We start from the raw sequence: 22,403 nt of genomic DNA on the forward strand, positions 1-22,403 counted from the left end.
AGGCCTAGGCTACATGCTTTTTGACAAGATTGTGGGTTAGGGTTAGGGTAAGGACTGGGTCTTGGGTTAGGGTTAGGGTCAGTCTTGTTTACATCTCGTGACTTTAGACCAAATCTGGAGTTGAGTTGGCCTTAATATTTAGACCTAACCATGTTTTGATATCATTGTGAACAAAATGTTACACATTTACAACCCAAAATTCACACTCAACCAACGGATACCCCCTATCATGGCTATTTTGATACCAAATAGTCAAAAAACTTACTGCTGGGCAATAAAAAAGCAGTATTCTTACCATTTCTGACACTTTCCATTCAAAACTTCAGGAAATAAGCCGTTGAAAAAATATCAACATCCCTAGTCGGCCATGCTTCTTTATATCATCAGGACTCAGACTAGCAATTATTTGCCCATTGACTTCAATGTTAAATGACTGTAACATCACAGGCTGTAGCTTTTTGCTCAACATTCCGTTGGTTCCAATCTTTATAGGCACAATGGGGACAACATTTGGCAATCTCCTCATCATAATTTTGTAGGGGGTTGACCGTTTAGATTTTTTGCTACACGGATTTGAAGTTGACAGGGGTGAAAATCTCACTTCCGACACAATGATTGCTCTGCAGAAAGACACTTTACACCCCCTATCCCTCCGCTGTAATATCATCAGTATTACCCAAAACTGCTATGAAATTGCAAATTTGATCCCTTTTCTCCAATTCTAGACCAAAAAGTCAACCCAAAAATGCAGGAAGAGGGGAGAAAAAAATTAAGGGAAAAATTGTCTATTTATAACTCGCACTACATTCGTCCATCATGAAATAAGGGGAAATAATTACTAGTCTTAGTCCTATATACCTCACATGTTTCTGCAGTTTAAACAAATCTGTTGTTATCTAATAAACAAACATATATGCAATTCCCTGGCCAAAGAATATGAAAATCTATGCATTTTCAGATGAGCTGTGCGGCATTCTGCAAACACTATAATACATCAGAAAACTGCGGAATTTCAGACAGAAATTTAAAAGCACATGAATTTTGAATTAAACAGAACATTTTTATTTTTGAACATAAATGCATTCTGTAAAAAGATGAGATAAATTCAATATAAATCAAACACGAAAATACTTTAAAACAGTAATCATGATGCAATATTAGACTTTTTAACACTTTCATCGAAAACCACACAGTTTTTCTCTGTTAACGTAGTTTCAAGTGCCAAATTGTGGTCAAATCTAAAATGTTGAAACATGCAGTGCCTATCAATTTTAAAATATCTCCTATATAGCTGTATTTCCATAGGATAAGTAAGTTGAAATAATCTGATTATGTAACACTACAACAGCTTTTTCATCCCTACCCCCCCAGTTTGGAATCTGATAATTTAAAAGCACATGAATTTTGAATTCCACAGAACATTTTTATTTTTGAACATAAATGCATTCTTCAAAAAGATGAGATGAATTCAATATAAATCAAACACGAAAATACTTTAAAACAGTAATCATGATGCAATATTAGACTTTTAACACTTTCATTGAAAACCACACAGTTTGTCTCTGTTAACATAGTTTCAAGTGCCAAATTGTGGTCAAATCTAAAATGTTGAAACATGCAGTGCCTATGAATTTCAAAATATCTCCTATATAGCTGTATTTCCACAGGATAAGTAAGTTGAAATAATCTGATTATGTAACACTACAACAGTTTTTTCATCCCCACCCCCCGGTATGGAATCTGATACATTGCTGACCAATCATAGGTCGCCCCGTTCACTCGGGCCTGTCAAATGATTTACAATGGCGATGGTGCCTACAACTTTCCTGACCAAGAGATATGCACAACCGCCGATCAACACACAAACCATTAATGTTATCTTCCAATATGCGAGGCCATGATAAACACACAAGCTTCCTTTTCAAGCTCGGAAATTAAGTCATCACCAAAAAGCAAAGTTTACAGAGGTCCTCGGGGCTGGAACCCAAACTGATTACGATTTGCCCTCCACTTCCACCACAGGTGTCATAGAGATCAGGGATGAAATTGATATGCATCATCGTTCTCCTAAAGCCAGTGAAGGAAGAGATCAGGTTTTGAGATGTAGACCTGAAATGTTAAATTTGGATGAGAATGAGAATTCTGGGGCGAATACTATCCAGGGAAATGGTCATTGACATCCAGAAAATGGTCAAAATGTGGAATTCTGTCATTCAGTTAAATGTCAAGGGGAGAAGACAGGCCTGTGCAGTACCAAATTTCCAGCCCATTACTATTAGTGAGCAGAAGTGGGGATGAGGTTGGATGTACTTCTTAAAGTGTATGAAATGCACATTTATCTCACCTGTTTTGCTTCTTTTTTTTTTTAATACTTGTGTTGAGGTCAATCATTCCACTCTATGAAACATTGCCCTGGCACCTGAAATGATAGGAGGCTGGGGATAAATATGCAATAAAAAACAGTGAGAAAATAAGAACAAAATATGGTTTCAACTGGAAATAGAAATAAACCTCTTTATTTCTCGCGAACAGCCCGTCACTGGCCCTCCAAAAAGAAACCAGTTAACAATCAGTAAAAAAGTAAACCTTGAGTGTCACATAAGTCTAAGCCAATCTCAAAGGTAGATGCCATATTTTGAGGTTCGGTCTAAATATTAAGGCCAACTGCATGTTTGTTCAAAAGTCACACAGGTGTGAATTTTGGAGTGTACATGTTAACATTTCATTGTATGATGTCAAAAACATGTTAGGTCTAAATGTTAAGGCCAACTGCAGACTTGGTTCAAGGTTACAACATGTAAATAGGGTTAGGGCACATGATTTTTTGACACAATTGTGGGTTTGGGCTAGGGTCAGAACTAGGTCTTGGCTTAGGCCTAGGCTACATGTTTTTTGACAAGATTGTGGGTTAGGGTTAGGGTAAGGACTGGGTCTTGGGTTAGGGTTAGGGTCAGTCTTGTTTACATCTCGTGACTTTAGACCAAATCTGGAGTTGAGTTGGCCTTAATATTTAGACCTAACCATGTTTTGATATCATTGTGAACAAAATGTTACACATTTACAACCCAAAATTCACACTCAACCAACGGATACCCCCTATCATGGCTATTTTGATACCAAATAGTCAAAAAACTTACTGCTGGGCAATAAAAAAGCAGTATTCTTACCATTTCTGACACTTTCCATTCAAAACTTCAGGAAATAAGCCGTTGAAAAAATATCAACATCCCGAGTCGGCCATGCTTCTTTATATCATCAGGACTCAGACTAGCAATTATTTGCCCATTGACTTCAATGTTAAATGACTGTAACATCACAGGCTGTAGCTTTTTGCTCAACATTCCGTTGGTTCCAATCTTTATAGGCACAATGGGGACAACATTTGGCAATCTCCTCATCATAATTTTGTAGGGAGTTGACCGTTTAGATTTTTTGCTACACGGATTTGAAGTTGACAGGGGTGAAAATCTCACTTCCGACACAATGATTGCTCTGCAGAAAGACACTTTACACCCACTATCCCTCCGCTGTAATATCATCAGTATTACCCAAAACTGCTATGAAATTGCAAATTTGATCCCTTTTCTCCAATTCTAGACCAAAAAGTCAAACCAAAAATGCAGGAAGAGGGGAGAAACAAATTAAGGGAAAAATTGTCTATTTATAACTCGCACTATAATTACTAGTCTTAGTCCGTTTCATGTAAGTTTTCAGTCTTTATTATTTTATTTGCAAACTATTATCACAGTGTTGTAGCTAGTTCTTGTTCACACAATTGCCGTTCGTACTTACATCCTTAAAAATACCCGATAAAACTAGGACAGCGATGTCTAGCCTAAGATTGTAGTAGTTGCTATGTATACTGTCAACAAATGTCAATTTTGGCATAACGATTAGACCTACTGTCTGAGTCTTGGTAAATTTTAATAAGTTAGGTAATGGGGGTGTAAAGTAATGAATGTGTCTGGGCTGTGGTGCATAGTTGTGATTGGATGTTTGATCCATTCAATTCAAAGTTGCTTGGTATCCTAATTGGAAAAGTGTGTCAGGTGTGAGATGAGTTACTGGTTAGGCATGACTGTTTTCTTTACACAGATAAGAGATTTTAAAGGACCAGACATGGCTCTTTTCAGTATGGGGGATTGGATGACCGAATGGTTAGCACGTGCGTGCTGTATCATAAAGCCTGTTTCGAATCCCCGGTTGTACGTGACAAGGAGTAGGGTCGCCTGTCCAACCTCGTGGGTTTTCTCCGGGTCCTCCGGTTTCCTCCCACTGCTAAAGACCCATACGCGCAAGCGAATTATTGAAATAAAATTAAACCATATGTTAGTCCCGAAATGACCTAGTTTGTGTCGAGTGGACGTTAAACCCCATCTCTCTCTCTCTCTCTCTCTCTCTCTCTTTCTCTCTCTCTCTCTCTCTCTTTTCAGTATCCTCCGTAACACCGATGACTGGCTTTAGATGACCAGAACCTGGTAAATAAATAAGATGTATTAAATGTTATGAACCCTTTCCTTGGTGAAATAACATTTAACTGGTAATGTCTAGGGGACCTATCCTATATGTAAATCCAGATGAAACCTTGTGAATTATATTTGTAGTTTAATCTTGGCGAACTTAAGCCTAAGAGCCCAGTCGGAGCAGAACAGTGGGACGTTAAACCCCATTTCATTTCATTTCATAAGCCTATGTAGTCTTGTGGAATTATCTTTAAATCTTGGTGAATTTTAATACACTCTGTGAGTCTACGTGAATCCTCGAAAGTATGTGCGAATCAACTTGAAACTATGCGATTTGGACGGCTTATTTCGGAGGAGAATCGATATGCTTGTTAGCCAGGCGGTTTGATGGAATTAAAGGGACAGGTTGGGGTCATATGCCAAACTGAACTAAAATTATTTTAATTTTTGTAGAAACCTTATTTCGGAGGAGAATCGATATGCTTGTTTGCCAGGCGGTTTGATGGAATTAAAGGGACAGGGTGGAGTCATATGCCAAACTGAACTGAAATTATTTTAATTTTTGTAGAAACCTTATTTCGGAGAAGAATCCATATGCTTGTTAGCCAGGCGGTTTGATGGAATGAAAGTGACAGGCTGGAGACATATGCCAAACTGAACTGAAATTATTTTAATTTTTGTAGAAACCTCAAAGTAAAAATATGTAAAAAGATGATGGTTAATATACATATTGAAATAAAGTTGTGTTGTTTATTGGAATTTGGGGAAAGGGGCAACTATAAAGATGCAAGAACCTGGGGCCACTTTGTGACAGCCCTATGTATTTCCAGTTCAATAACAAAGTGCCATTTAAACAATTTACAGACGAACTGCAGAATATATTGGTTAAAAATACCGGCTCAGTGGGTAAGGCACTGTCTCGCTAACTAGAAGGTGCCAGGCCTGATCCCAATAGAGTCCTTTGGAATTTCCGGCGTGGTCCCCCTTATTAGTGATGCAGGTAGGAGGGCCTGGCAAGGAACAACGTCTAGTTATTTGGATGGGACGAAATACCTAGGGCCTGCATACAGGCGGGCGTGCGCGTAAAATAACGCTTGACAGCTGTAATTCTAAATCTGAGCAGTTTGTGGCACCGAGATCCAGGTAAAATTTCGCTCATTGCACATTGCATGGCATATGACCATCTCCATTAGCCCGGATGAGCATAACAATTGGACGTTAAACTCCAATTCATTTCCATTAGCAAATAATTGCCAGACTTTTAATATGTCAATGGTTCTTTTAGCCCAGGCAAATAAATTATGTGTACCCGCGTTGTTAAGACAATTAAGTAAAAATCACAAATGAAACATCAGTTCTTATTCAGGAAACTTTAATTGAACAATAATATAATGATCTCCAGTATAGTCATTAGTATCCCACACAGTCTATTAGCGATATAAATACAGGTGTATTACCTCTTTCTACCACTTTAATCAGATCATTGCGATCATCAGTCCTAGAAGATGGCAATTTGTTGATAAATTATGTTCTCTAGTAATGATTGTTTCAACGCCTTTTACTAATGTAGACTCTTATATAACACCAATGACAATTGTTTGAATAAATAATGAACTTGTGATGACAATTTGTCTGTGTTAAAGTGTTACTATATTTACCCGACATTAACACCTTCTAGTTAAGACTTTATTAAGTACAATTCCAAAATAAGGAAGATACATTTAAGGACAGTGTCACATATTTGATATTTCAAATAGAATTTTAAAATAGAGTTCATTGTCATCGTTGATTCATAACTGAGATTTGTCGTCTATAGGAGTGTCTCGGGAATGGAGGTCACGGAACGCTGAAAACCGACAAGGTTCGTTCTTTCATGAATCCAGTGCTTCACACACCCAATTTAAAACAAAAAATTCGCTGAAAACTGTAGCGTCTATTACTTTCACAAGGGTTTTGGGAACGCGGGGTAACACCGGAACGGAAGGTTGCGGAACTCTGAAAATTGATAGCGATTACCCGCTAATAGACCCAATGCTTCACATTTAATCTAAACAAGAATCCGGATAAAAAGATAGCCTCTATCGTGTTCTCAAGCCAATTTCTGAAGATGAGATTTGTCATCTAAGGACCCAATTGTTTATGCAATCTGAAAACGAATCGGTTAAAAACTGTAATTGTGTTCACAAGCCAATTGTTGGTGGACCGACAGACGCACATGAGTGACGATAAATAAATACCCTTTTACTGAAATGTGGTTTAGGCCAAGTGTGATAAAAAGGTAAAAACCACATTAACAAGGTTTTCTGGAAAGGGGGTGTAACTCCGAAACGGAAGGCCGAAAAATCCAAAAATCGATAGGGTTCCACCTCACATAAAAACTACCCGTTATAAATATGGCATCACAAGTTTTCGGGGAAAGGGAAAGGGAGTGAGGACATAATACTCTCACACTGAAACATGGGTGTATAAAATAATAATAATGCGACAACAAAGATGTTGCGAAACGTTTTTCGTCATAACGACAACATCTAAAATAAGCGTATTACTTTACTTCTAGTTGCTACTTCATATTATTTTGAATGGGGGGGGGGGGTATAAGCGGGGGTGGGTTGGGCGTGTTTGTCTCACAGTTAAAAAATAAGTTAAAAATATCGCCCCAATTTCCTTCTTTTAAAACGAAACATTTTGCCCTCCCTATTCCTGGAGAAATGTACTTTAAAACTATTGCTTCCACGAATGACCAAACAATAGCTGTATGTTTGACATCTATAAATGAGTGTTTTATTGTGGGAATAGTCCGTGTTTATAGCAGCTACTCAATGCAGAAAGAAGCATAAAATGACTAACAACCTTTTCCCATTCATTCAACGCGTATTACAGTGAAAATTAACTCCCTAACTCTAGTCTTTCGGGATATCAAATAACTTGCTTAATAATGAAGCAGATTGGTGAACATGAGGTTACATTTCACCGATATATGATAAATATACCCTTGACCTTCTAGAAACAATTGTCATCGACGTGTCTTTAAAACCATTTGAACGCCAATTAATGTGTTCTATATAAAAAGAGAAGTAGGGCTGTAGAAAAGTGGACGTTAATCTACATTCAATTTTATTTCATATTAAGATAGACAATATTATCTGATTTATGGACGTAAATTACTGGATAACGAGTAATGTCACTGTAAAACTGGTGCTGTTCAATTATGAAAATATGTCTTACTAATAAAAAAGGCCATCACAAACGTCTATGCATAATGTTTATTAATCTAATGAAATGGTTAGTAATTACATTAACCTCGTTTACAATATCACTTTTAAGCATACCAAGAAGTGTTCCAGGAAAGAACGGTTAAATTTTGAGTTGTGTACACGGGTCAAAGGTCAGCCTTCGGTTCTGAGAAAAGTTCTAATCTAAACCATTGAAGAATGGTGGTTCTTAGAACGACACGATTAAACGTTCGTGATGTAAATGGTATCCGTTCTAGTAGTTGTTTTCTGCGGATGCGCCAATACTAACATTGATCCGTATTCCCTCGAACTGGTAATACGAACAAAGTAGGCTATCTATAAACAATGACTATTCGCTTTCGTCACCCATGATAGTATATGTTATCATTGAATAACGTGGCGAGACTGCTAACCAAAAATTCAAAACATACATCTTGTCGCTCGAAAAATACTCATTTCTCATGAACCCGAGTAATGCTAATATCATGTTAATTCATTATAGTTCTATGTTTATATAAAACTTTTATACATAGGACATACCAGTTAATATGGTCCGTCTGGTGAACGCAATGTGCCAATCGTAATATTAATCTATTAATTGTTTTATTTACCATTGTTTTATCTCTTATATATATGCTAAATTATTACAGCTCTGCTTTTATGTGCCAACATTTGATCTCGACAAGTCATTGGAAGTAATTCTATCCGACTTAAAGACCCCTCAGTCACAATACACTAGAATTATCCTTGAAACTCTGTATTACCGACAAACACAGAATATCATATACATGGAACAGTAAGCCCGTCCTGGAAACGGTATGGAACCTAGAATACTCTATGACTATACAGATCGGTATTTATGTTAAAACGGAATCACAGGAATTTTAATTAAAACAATACACCATCATTGCCTTCAACAATTAAACAGGCTATAGGAAAATATATAAGGCGTTACAGTACAATTAAATAATAATTAAATCCGTTAGTCAATGTCCACCTTCTGTCATTAGATATAGCTTAAGGTTTAATTAATAACCAAGAATTAAAAGAAACATAAGGTTATCCGGTAAGTCTAATTTAATATATATTATTTGTACGTGTCCACATTAGGTATTTATTTTGGTAATTTTCGTTTGTTTTCTTTTATACGATTATTAGCCTTTATTTTATAATTTTTTAGTTATTCTACAAAAAGTAATTAAATCGATATTATAGATGCCCTAGAGCAAAACACAGTATGTAGTATGTTTCATTTTATTTCAAGTGTCAATTAACGTAATTTCAGTTATGTATTATTAGCGTCGACTCAGTTGTATATGGCGTAATTTTATATATCATGTTTTTTATTCACTATTTTAAACTGCTATACTAGTACTCACTGAATACAGATTATCCTACTAACTAGCGAGTTGACTTTAAAGGACAATATTGGTGCCAGTCATTATCACATATGTGTTAGAGCTGGCTAAACACATTCCAAATATACTTTTAACACAGAGATCATTGCTACTATAGCTGAGTAATACAGGTTTTCCGAATCGGAAGTGACGAACACCAAAGGAAAACACGAGTCACCGCTCGATATAACTGACTGAAGCGACCAGTGATAACAGATACACGGCCGAATTTCTGCTCACTAATAATTCCTTCGAAGACCAAAAGTTGATGTGTGAGACTGTGAGAGGATATCTGACAATTCATAAAAAGAATTGACTGCCACTAGATAAGAGAACACGAAAGAAAAACAGAAAAATTCCGTGCATTACCATGTTTTTATAAGGTATAGAATGAATATAAACAAGGGAATGTACGGACTATTTCTATTTTCCTCGTGTTCTCTTATCTAATGACATTCAATTACTTTATTGAATTGTCAGATATCCTCTTACAGTCACATATAACAACTTTTGGTCTTCGAAGGAATTATTAGTGAACAGAAATTCGCCCGTGTATCTGTGCTCACTCGTCGCTTCAGTCAGTTATATTGAGCGGTGACTCGTGTTTTCCTTTGGCGTTCGTCACTTCCGATTCGGGAAACCTGTATTACTCAGCTATTGTAGCAATGATCTCTGTGTTAAAAGTATATTTGGAATGTGTTTAACCAGCTCTATCACATATGTGATAATGACTGGCACCAATATTGTCCTTTAAGCGACTTCCACTATGATAGTGTAACTGTAACTACCTCCACTTGGGTAGTAATACAAAGTACTATAATGATACTGTAACGACCTCTACTGTGCGATTAATCTAAAGTATTATACTGATACTGTAACGACCTCCTCTATTCTACTAATATAGTGTTCTCCTCATACTGTAACAACTTCCTCTACTCCAGTAACAGAAACGGCTATACTGTAACGACTTCCTCAACTCTGGTAATATAAACGGCTACTGATACTGTAACGGCCTCCGCTATGCTAGGAATATAAATTGTTCTAACGATAATGTAACGACCTGATACGGATTCCGGCAATACTGTACTAAGTTAAATGTGACAAAATGCTAACAGTACAGAATGAACATCGCCCCCTATTTTGGTCAGTATAGCCTCTGTATTAAAGCAAAGCAACAATAGTCGATCTGATTCCATGGATAAAATTAAGCAACAGTAAGGGGGCATTGCCGTAAATCGGAACAACAAGCAGGGCAGATATACAATATGGGAGATATAATTTTAGACGAAAAAGATATTCTAAGAAGTTGCTTTTCAAACAATCCAGTACTCGGTGATATAGCTAATTAACAAGATGCCATGAATATGCAACGGTGGAAAAGGAAAAGAAACAAGATTTAATGACAAGGTGAGGTGTTTAATGTGGGACAGAGCGTCTAATTTTTCCAAGGTCCACCGGTTCACGATCTTTGATATAAAATACATCACCAAGTAGAAATGTAAAACGTTTAACCCCATTTTATTTTTAAATTATTCATATCATATCCAAGCACAATCTGAAAATAGCTTACAAAATGCGGTTGACAGAGTATCTGACCTGCAAACAATTAATACAGGAAAATGAATGGTGGGGGGCATGGGGTGATTTTCTTCGACAGCTACAATTATCAGAAAGAATCGCTATAGCGCAAAATTGGTGACATTTAACCGGAGAAAATTCTGTGAGCAGAAGAGTTTTTGTATGAACTAATTGACGTGAAGTCGTGACGAGGATCGTTAAAAGTGGTTTATCATAAACAGACAAAAATGATATGGCCTGTTTCCGAAGTTGTTCTCGTTGAGCAGAAGGGCACTGGAGCCAGTTTAACTCTGATCGATATTGGGTGCGTGACATCGCACATTTTATTATTCAAGAACAGATTGTATTTGTGTTTAAAGATAACCAAAAGTCATTTTCTTTGCTCAAATGATTTACAGATTAAAAATATATCTATCACAATGAGCTTAGTTTGAAACACGCGGAATTTTATTATGGGCTTGGTTGTTGACCCTAGTTACGATAGAATCACGTGACAACGACGTAATATGAACACCTTGTCCGTTTAAATTTGAATTGTTGGGTGTGTGTGTGTTTTTAATGTTGTCTGCCTTTTTTTAAAGGGTGGGGGTTAACGGTTAATTGTAGTGACGATGGAAACCCGTGGCAACTAAGTAATATGAAGTTGTGAGTTTAAATTGTAATTGCGGAGGGGCGGGGCGTGTCCCCGTAATGAGCGTGCGTAGTTCACCTCGAACCCGAGCGACGCCCGCCTGCCCAGTCCAGCCCGCCCGCGTCCGCCCGCGCCCAGTCCACCCCGCCCGCGTCCGCCCGCCCGCGCCCGCCCAGCCCGCCCAGCCCGCCCGCGGACGCTCTGATCATCTTTTTATTCAATGTATTATTGGTGGTATGAAACAAATGTTTTATTTGTACCGCGCATGGGCTCCGCCTCGCCACGCCCCAACGTCTTTTTCGTCGTCGCTTCAACCCAAAGACCAAAACATATCCTAAAAGACATTCCCGTCAATTGTATGGTTAATTGTATTTGTTAATTGTATTTGTTAATTGTATTTGTTAATTGTATTTGTTAATTGTATTTGTTAATTGTATTTGTTCATTTAGTCTTGTTATTTCCTCATTTAGTTGATTATTTATAATCTAATTATTCATAATCTAATTACTTTTTTTTTCATGAATTCTTTTTCATGAATTTCTTTTCATGAATTATTCATAATTCAATTATTTTTTTCATTATTTTTTTTTATTAATTAATTTCTTTTCATTAATTATTCATAATTCAATTATTTTTTCATTATTTTTTTTTATTAATTAATTTCTTTTCATTAATTGATTTTTTTTCTCATTAATTCTTTTTTTTTTCATTAATTCTTTTTTTTTTCATTAATTTTTTTTTTAAATTTATTTTTATTTATTTAAATTTGGTGAAATTATTTACTGGTCTTGTGGTAGTTCTCAATTTAATCTTTTGAATTTCACGACCAAAATTTGGTTTTAAATAAGAGAAATGAAACGAGTTTTAACGTCCATACTGACTAATAGGGACTAGATTAATATTTTGGAACTTGAATATTCTCAGATGTCACCAATCAAATAATTGTAGTCATTTGTAGTATTAAGTAATATATTAATTAGTATATTATTTGTTTATATTAATTGAGGTTAATCAAACTCGTGTACTTGTTTAAATAAATACAAGCTGTAAATCGTTAAGTATATCATTCAAAAGATCACCCACGACACGATAAAAACATCAGTTAAAACATCTTGTTAAGTACATAATGCAATGTCAGCCTTGTTTTCAAAGAGCTAACCACTTTTGTTTTTCTTAAATATATATATACTATTCAAAAAAAGTAGGGGATATTTGATTTTGGGGGCATAATACTAAAATATGCAAATGACTAAGAAAAAAGTCACTATAGAACCTAAGAGAAGAAACATTTCCAGTTACATGTGACGCCCAAACGCACCAATAGCTACCGCATGGAATGCAGGTGATGCTTGGGATCATCATGGGGGTCCAACCCAAGATTTGCACGACTCTGACTTTGAATGTTACAGTCATTGTGGCATTGAATTCCAGGGTGGAAACATCAGTTTAATTGTTTTAGTGACCAGAAAACAAATTTTGATATGCGTCGGCTTACCCAAAATGAAAGGTTACGTGCCCTTGGCATGCTACAGATCGGCACAACACAGGCGGTTGTGGCGCGGACGATGAATGTTTCTCAGTCTGTCATAAGCAGGCTATGGTCCAGATACCGTGATACACAATCTGTACAGGACAGACCACGCTCAGGTCGACCAAGGGCGACAACTCAAGCCCAGGATCGATTTATCCGTACCTTGGCCTTGAGAAATCGTGTCATCACAGCAAATCAGATCAGCGCTCGTCTTCAAACAGACACTGGTGTGAGAGTGAGTGGCCAGACGATTCGGAATCGACTGCATAGGGGTCACCTTCGCGCCCGACGTCCTCGCGTGATCCCTTGTTTGAGAGATCATCACATTCAGGCAAGACGTCGTTGGTGTAGGGATCGTCAACACTGGGATAATCGACGCTGGAGCAATGTGATGTTTTCAGATGAGTCAAGGTTCACTGTTGATTTTTTGGACAAACGTAGGAGGGTGTGGCGTCGTTGAAACGAGCGCTTCCAAGACGTTAACGTCATCAGACATGATCGATTTGGGGGTGGTTCTGTTATGGTGTGGGGAGGCATCACTGTTGCTGGAAGAACGGCTTTACATGTTGTTGCAGGGCGTGTTACAGGCCAGTACTACCGGGACAACATCTTGGCAGTCCATGTTGTGCCGTTCGCACGACGTCATGGCCGCCGTTTCATCTTCCAGGATGACAACGCAAGATGTCACAGGGCCAGGATCGTTACAGGTTACCTCCAACAACAGAACATCACCACATTACCTTGGCCAGCACTGAGTCCCGACCTCTCCCCCATCGAGCATGTCTGGGACATGCTTGGACAGAGGTTACGTCAACGTCAACAACGTCCTGCCAATGTCCAAGAACTTGCTGCTGCGTTGCAACAGGAATGGGACAATCTGGACCAAAATGAACTTAGACGTCCCATTAGGAGTATGCCACGTCGGATCAATGCTTGTTTGGCAAACAGAGGAGGATTTACCCGTTACTGACTTGGTTGTGATGCTGTGGTAACTTTGCTGTTTGACCCCGGGTATCATTTTACCCTTATAATGGTCAGTCTGTGCCTTACTTAGTCTAACGATCATTTGGAATAAATCGATGAATGTGAACTTCATTTCATTTTGTCATTTGTTTCTTCGTCAGTTTCATTAGGTGACTTTAATAACACTTAAAAATCAAATATCCCCTACTTTTTTTGAATAGTATATTTCAAATACTAGAATAGAAACATCCTTATTCAAGTAAGTTGGTAAGTTGGGGTTGTACTAACCTCGAGTAACATAAAACAATTAATACGCTAACATATTATTTAATACAAAATTGGCTATAATTATCTTTTTATTTTAAATAACATTTCTTATACGTTAACGGCATAATTTTTTAACAGTTCGAACACAGCAAAAAAAAAAAAAATTAAATAAAAAAAAGGAAAAAAGTTAAAGCACATCTGTCATATATTTCCAAGCGCTGGGAAATGTGTAAATTTTATGACGGGTATATAATTCGTTCCACGTATAGGTAAGTACGTTTTTTTAACATTGAATTACATTCTATATGTTTGACAGATAAGATGATTTGTGGGTGATTGTGTCGGTGTCCCAGTCAATTAGAGCGTGTGTGGTGGGAGGGTTGTGTGTAGTGGGTGTAGTGGGTGTGTCTGTGTATGTGTGCATGTTGAGCACTGTGTGCGTGTTGGGAGGGTTGTGTGTGGGTGTGGCAGCCTATGAGTGTGGTTGGCGAATCTGTGTATGTGTGCATGTTGGGAACCGAGTGTGTGTTTGTGCATGCGTGTGTGTGTTTGGAGTTATCATTTATTAAGATGGCTTTACTTAAGCAAAATCAAATTTTCTTTGTCCAAAATCTTTTGTCAAAAAAGCAAATACTTTGAAAACATTTTAAACATCTGGCACAGCTAAGGCACTGGCAATAAAAACGCCTGCCAAACTTTGCCACGCAACAGACGCATTCTTCAATTCTCAAGAATATCAGATGAAACCAAAGTCGTTTTGCCTTGTAATTTGATAGCTAAACCATCTGACACAGCTAAGACACTGGTTATATAACACATGCCAAACTTTCCCACGCCAAAGGCATATTCTTTGGTTCTCAAGAATATCAAATGACACCAAGGTGCTTGACTTTTATTTTGATGTTTAAAACATATGTCACAACTAAAAGACTGGTGTTAATTAAACATAGTCACCAAATTGCCTTTACAGAAGACATTTTCTTTAGTTCTCAAAGATATTAAATTACATGGTGCTAAAACATGTCATAACTCCATACAAGATAACAGTGACCACCGCTATAATATATAAATCGAATCTAAAATACTGTGTAACGAAAATAAAACCCATTTATATAAAGAACATATTTCGGTCATGGAAACTTGGTCATACTATTTTCATAAATCAAATATTGGAACAGATTCATCATACCACCACATTTTATTAAAACCTTTCATTAAATATAAAACTATCAGCAGATAAAATATTGTTCAAATTTCAAACATTTGACTACAGAAGCAAACTTTCCATCAAATTAAAAAAAAATATCTACAAATAATCGGTAAATGATTTCAACAAATTAAAATAAATCATATGTACATCACTTATTGAAAAAAAAAACAACTAATGAATGAAAAATCTATAAGGATAGAAGGGATTCCTTTGATACACAAGTTTGAAAAATGGTAAAGAAGGTCTTATGTAATCGTGGTTATATACTACAGAAACAAAGTCATTTACATATACGGTTCAGACGGCATAAAGGTCATCTAACAGAACCAATGCGGGAGTGTATGTCACAAATTATTTGCATGTTCGGTGACTTTCCATTACATGCAAGACCTAGAAAACCAATGACAATTGTAGATTTCGCAAGTCATTTGCATTTTAGATGAATTCAGGTCAATGGAAAAGTTTACAAAAGTTCATAGACATATTTTAAATAGTTTCAGATTAAGTTTTAGTATATCGGTCCAAAGGTCACCCACCACGCGAAAGACTGAAAGATTGGCATTGAACAAAGGAATGGTGCTTCGTCATCAGCTTTTAAATAAGCCGCTCCTTTTTTTAAACAGATAACAGTGTCACATCTGTATGTAACACACATATATGTGGATGGAATGTTTTACAGCAAGATATTATGTTTTATCTAGTTTAAAATCAAAAGCAATCGGTTAGAACATCTGTTAAGTACATTATCTAGTGTTAGCCGTCAGTTTGTTTTAAAAGAGGTCACCTCTTATATTTTTTGTTAAATATATTTCAAAGGCTAAAATAAAAAAAAATAAAAATCTTACTGAAGTATGTCGGTTTTAACTAACCTTAATCAATATAAAACAATATAATTAATTCGCATATTAATTATTACGTTAATTACTCCAATTATCTGGTCATTTTTTTAAAAAAACCATTTTCTTACGCGTCAACAGCATAGAGATTGTAATTTTTTAACAACTCAGCAAAAAAAATAAAAAACAAATAACTGGCCTAGAAGGAATATAGAGGTTATTGGCATATTTAAAAAGGTCCATTGCAATTTTTAGAATATCGGTCAAAAGTTCACCTACTACCCCGAAAAACATCTGTTAAATACATAATGTAATATTAATATTATTAACCTGGTTTTTAATGAACTAACCAATTTTATTTTTCTTAAATATATTTCAAATGCTAAAATAAAAACATTTAAGTACGTTAGGGTTAGACTAACCTTAATTAATATAAAACAATTAATATACTAATTAACATATTAATTAATGCGATAATGCCTACAATTATCATTTTAAAACATTTCTCATACCTTAACGATTTACAGCTTGTATTTATTTAAACAAGTACACGAGTTTGATTAACCTCAATTAATATAAATAATTAATATACTAATTAATATATTACTTAATACTACAAATGATTACAATTATTTGATTGGTGACATCTGAGAATATTCAAGTTCCAAAATATTAATCTAGTCCCTATTAGTCAGTATGGACGTTAAAACTCGTTTCATTTCTCTTATTTAAAACCAAGTTTTGGTCGTGAAATTCAAAAGATCAAATTGAGAACTACCACCAGACCAGTAAATAATTTCACCAAATTTAAATAAATAAAAATAAATTTAAAAAAAAAAATAATGAAAAAAAAAAAATTAATGAAAAAAAAAAGAATTAATGAGAAAAATATTAATTAATGAAAAGAAATTAATTAATAAAAAAAAAATAATGAAAAAATAATTGAATTATGAATAATTAATGAAAAGAAATGAATTAATAAAAAAAAAATAATGAAAAAAATAATTGAATTATGAATAATTCATGAAAAGAAATTCATGAAAAAGAATTCATGAAAAAGAATCCATGAAAAAAAAAAGTAATTAGATTATGAATAATTAGATTATAAATAATCAACTAAATGAGGAAATAACAAGACTAAATGAACAAATACAATTAACAAATACAATTCTTTGGGTTGAAGCGACAACGAAAAAGACGTTGGGGCGTGGCGAGGCGGAGCCCATGCGCGGTACAAATAAAACATTTTGTTTCACACCACCAATAATACATTGAATAAAAAGATGATCAGAGCGTCCGCGGGCGGGCTGGGCGGGCGCGGGTGGACGCGGACGGGCTGGACTGGGCGGGCTGGACTGGGCGGGCTGGACTGGGCGGGCGGGCGTCGCGCGGGTTCGAGTTGAACTACGCACGCTCATTACGGGGACACGCCCCCCCCCCCCCATATCCACAATTCAAATTTAAACCCACAACTTCATATTACCTAGTTGCCACGGGTTTCCATCGTCACTACAATTAACCGTTAACCCCCACCCTTTAAAAAAAGGCGGACAACATTAAAAACACACACACACCCAACAATTCAAATTTAAACGGACAAGGTGTTCATATTACGTCGTTGTCACGTGATTCTATCGTAACTAGGGTCAACAACCACGCCCATAATAAAAGGGGGATAACTCTTCAGACGTTGCTAAGGTAAACAAAACAGGGGAAGATAACCCCTACCGGAAATACCCCTTTAAGTGCCTTATTTTACTACTCACCCTTTTAACTACTGTTAAAATTCTTGGATACGCCCATTTGTCATGTGTGTGACCTCCTTCTATATCAAAGAGAAATTCTAGAAGGCCTTCGAATTACCCACCTCGTGCACAACAAATGTCAGGTTGGTTTTTTTTCTAAAATATATATCAATATTGATTTAAAGTAACTAAGCTTCTATGATTGAAGTCAAAATGAAGTATTACATCGGGTTGATCTGATGTGATATTTCAGTTATTAATTGATAAAGATCCTTGTAAATATTTGTTTCGCAAGGTTAGTCGGATATCGGCTTGTTTAGTACTTATAGTTTCTTTTATTTGGCTTGGTGTGTCGACCAGGGCATCAGTTATATCTTTATGTTGGCCTTATCTATAGAAAACAGATTGCGTCCCACATTGCAATCAATAAATGAAATCAAAGACTGGAAATAAAATAATAAAGAAAAAATTAATCGTGTATGCGACAAATCAATGACAATTGTTCAATATATTTTAGTTTGTCCGTCTTTGTAAAGCTGTCAAATGTAGAGCCGTATACGATGACACATTATATATAGTTTTACGATTCACTCAATCGGGTGTCATTATGTTCCGTTCTCTTTTTATGTTACAAAATTGATATGTGCCATATTTCTGTAAAAAAGAACTGTTGTTCAATTCACATTATCCAATGGAATAAAATATCTGTATTCGTATAGTGGACTGCGAATTGACCAGAATTATGGGAATTAAGAATATCCTCCCTCATATTTCAGCTAGATTAATTGCGCCCGGAACTAGCAGAAGATAAATGGTTTATATATGTTAAAGATGCATAATGCAAGAGCTAAATTTGTCCATTGCTAGGGAGGGGGGGGCGGCTTCAAATGTTATATAAATAATTATTTAGACATTTTATAGTTACCCGCCATATCTACGTTAAACGATGATGTGGCGTTACTCACGGTCACGGCGATTGAAGGATTGACAATCGAGGCTTCTTTTCTTATCGTGACAATCGTACGTGACAATCGAGAATATGAACTGTCAATCGGCAATAGTCGTGTAATTTATTTTATTCTGGTCAGAACCACAAACATTCATAACTTCGCTCAGAATAAAGTAAATTGACTGAAATTTTTAATATCCAAATCTTACATAACGCATCTATGATGAAAATTAAATGTTGTGAAGCATGAAGAAGCTATTTATGTTAAACTATTTATACTATGTCATCTCATTGTTTTCTGTAGTTCGGTAAAAGAAATTGTTTGTACTTGAAGTCGCGGGAAATAATAATTACATAATACTGAAAGATGTTGTCCACAAACACTCTTTTAATATTATAAGTGACAAGCTAGACTACATCGCCTTCGAAATAAGACACACGTTGTTGTTATAAATCGTTAATGATTGACGGGTGGCAAACCTGACAAAAAGGAAAACAAAATATGGAAACTGTCAACTCAAAGTTGTGGCAAGGTGAGTGGGAACGGTGTCAGAACGGTGAAATTTTTAGATATTACCAAGAATGAAAAACCCCGGTTCTGCTTACATTTCATAAAGACATCTCCCTAAGGAAAGGAGTCGGGTTTAACGTCTCCTTTGCTTTGGTCATTTTATGACACATATACGGTTACGTCTGTTAGGGTGGAGAATGTTGCTCGGCAACAGGCGTTTCCGACTTCAATCAAGGTTTCTTTATATACTCTCTAGTGACATACTTCCCATGTTATCGTCTCAGGTGTTACGCTTGGGAAATGTGGCGGAGAGATCCGAGGTTAACTCGGAATGTCCTAGTGGGGATTCCGGTGACTTAACCCTTGGTTCCATTTCTCAAAATTCACCTTAACTTGAACTGAAGCATAATATGTACATTGTTTTGACTAGACGACTTAATAAAATAGTCGAATTCGTTGAATTTTATTAAATTTTACTTTTAATACTATCGCTACACTTAGGATACGTTAAACGCTCCTTTAACTAACCGGATATTATACTCTACGGGATAACTTATTGGTCGCATTTTAATGTTGTCTGTAATTCACATATCAGAGACGGTAAGCTGTTGTTAATTGAAAATGTTATTTTTGGAACACGGTATTTCTATGCATATATCAGGGCACATTAGGTGATATATTTTTCTCCTGACTTCACTAATACAGGAAATTGTAAGAGATCTATGGCCACATATTGATGTCCCACTGGCTGTGTAAGCGATGATAAGACTCTTCTCGTAATGTAAGACAAATACTCGAACTGGAATAATTGGTATTGATGCTAATGTAACTCGTTATGGTTAGACAAGACGACTTGTTTTAAAGACCTTTGTTATCTATGTGTGCCACATACACTGAGGTACGGCGTAACGTATTGTGAACGCACAACCAACCAAATCGTCCAAAAGTATGTGAAAAGTGAACTGGAATGTACGAAAATGATAGTATTACTATTGCGAAATGTAACTTAAAGTCATATAGAGATGACAATATGAAAATAAATAAAAAAAAACAGTGTAAATTAGAACTGATCGATTTAAATTTGGACTCATATCTTTTCACTAAAAAATATAAATAGAGAAATCAAAAGGAGTAATATACGTATTGTCTCAAAATTTAATTTAAATTAGTATCGATCGATCGATTAAATTTGAATATTAATTTGTACTATTACCGGGTATATTTTAAACTTTTAAACAGGCTTTATTCATGAGCTAAATCTGCCTATTGCAGGTCAATCTTAAATTCTTAAATGTTATATAAACTATTAAACATTCATTATGCAAGAGCTAAATCTGTCTATTGCAGGTCTTTCTTTAGGCCTGAAATGTTATCTAAATTATTAATTAGACATTAATTAACTTATCCAGACCATAATCAACTCTAGATGGCATCGCTAGCCTGCGATCCTAAGTGGATTGTGAGCCGATTTACTGCATAACTTTCCTTCCCGATTAAACGATTAAATGGATAATCAAGACTATGCTGTTTATCGTACTGATTTTAGTAATGATGACTGAGGCTAGGCAGAAATTTCATTCGCTTCGTTTTCGGTTTATAGTGGATCAATTTGAATGAAATTCTCAGCAAATTGCCTTTATGTTATCTAGTTTTTAACTATTATAGTGAGAACTGCCAACTCGTTATCGAATCTCCCATAATGTATCCTTAATCAGACATTTATTAACATGACAAGATCATAATCAACTCTCGATGGCATATGGTGGGACCCATTTTCCACAGATTTGAATCCGATCTACGGTTCAACGGCCGTTGACGATTAACCGTAAAAAAATAGATAATCGAGACTTTGTTTATTATCGTAGCAACTGTAGCAATGACCATCGACACTAAGGTTTTATTAAAATGGGGATTTTTCGGCTTAGCGTGAAGTAATTTGGCTGAAATGTTTTCAGCATACCCCTTTACATTTTTTTTTTAAAACTATTATAGCGAGAACTGTCAGCTCTTTGTCTAATCTTCCATAAAGCCGCTTTAAGTATTTCGATTTCGAAGTATAGTTTGATTATTTCTGAATAATATTAAATTCTCTTATGTCATTCTATGTTGCACCTTGAGATAAATTATTTCTGTTTTGCATTTATGTTTGTCTAAGATTACTTGAAGTTTTGTCAAATTGAAACCACAGCACTATATTAGAAATATAAACGTTAATTGAGTTTTCGATAATAATGTTATTTTTATTTATTTATTTTTTTTTCTCTCGATGATACTGATAATGCCTCATTGTTTTCTATTATTTTGTAAAAAAATATTCATTTATTTAAATTTTAATTACTTACTGAAACCCGTAATTCCTCATTTTGATAGTTAATATTATTTAAAACTGGACATAAAATATTTAAAATATTAAGTAACATAGCACTGAAATAGAATAAGACGGGGATTATGTTTACATCAGTATTAGTAGATAATCCGATGTTAACGTGGTGTAACCAAACGTCGTTAATTAGTCGACACATCCGTATTTCTATTAAACCGTAGCAATATACGCAGGGGATATAACCTTGGACTAGAGTCCTAGGAAACAGGATTGTTTCCAGATCGTATTAGGAACAGTACCCAAGGGGAGATAATTAATGTTTTGTTGACCGACACTGATCATTTCGACAATACATCAATATGTTTGATTGAGAAATGTGTTATATTGTGAGTTAAAGAATATATTTTGCCCCATTTCCTGTCAGGGGGTTTAAATTTCAAAAATTGTGATATTTTAATTTACCGCCAATAGAGATATCTGAAGAAGAACGGGTATGGCATTATTAGAGATTGATCCAGGCCATAATTGTGAATGTAACATATAACCGGCGGTTGCCAGGCAAGATACGCCTACATTTTGTAATAGATGGATAGAGAACAAGCTAAAAACAAAAGCGATTTTTCGTACAATCAGGGGCCATAATCCAGAAAGTTAGGGTCTGAATGCGCAAATAGCGACAGGAGCCAAGATCTTTGGATTATAAACATACATTTCAAGTTTCATCAAAATCGGATAAACATTGTGACTTCTAGAGTGTCCACAACCT

At 35.7% G+C, this 22,403-nt stretch overlaps 1 long non-coding RNA gene across 1 annotated transcript; it reads right to left on the minus strand.

Moving 5' to 3' along the window:
- Positions 1 to 246: 246 nt before the first annotated feature.
- LOC126816634 (uncharacterized) lies at positions 247 to 3,427 on the minus strand. Its single transcript, XR_007678482.2, has 3 exons — positions 3,168 to 3,427; positions 2,345 to 2,419; positions 247 to 2,109 (listed from the first exon to the last, which is right to left on the minus strand). It is a non-coding gene; the product is annotated as an uncharacterized LOC126816634 (long non-coding RNA).
- Positions 3,428 to 22,403: the final 18,976 nt, after the last annotated feature.

This window comes from Patella vulgata, chromosome 3 (assembly GCF_932274485.2).
Source record: "Patella vulgata chromosome 3, xgPatVulg1.2, whole genome shotgun sequence".
Classification (NCBI taxonomy): domain Eukaryota; kingdom Metazoa; phylum Mollusca; class Gastropoda; family Patellidae; genus Patella; species Patella vulgata.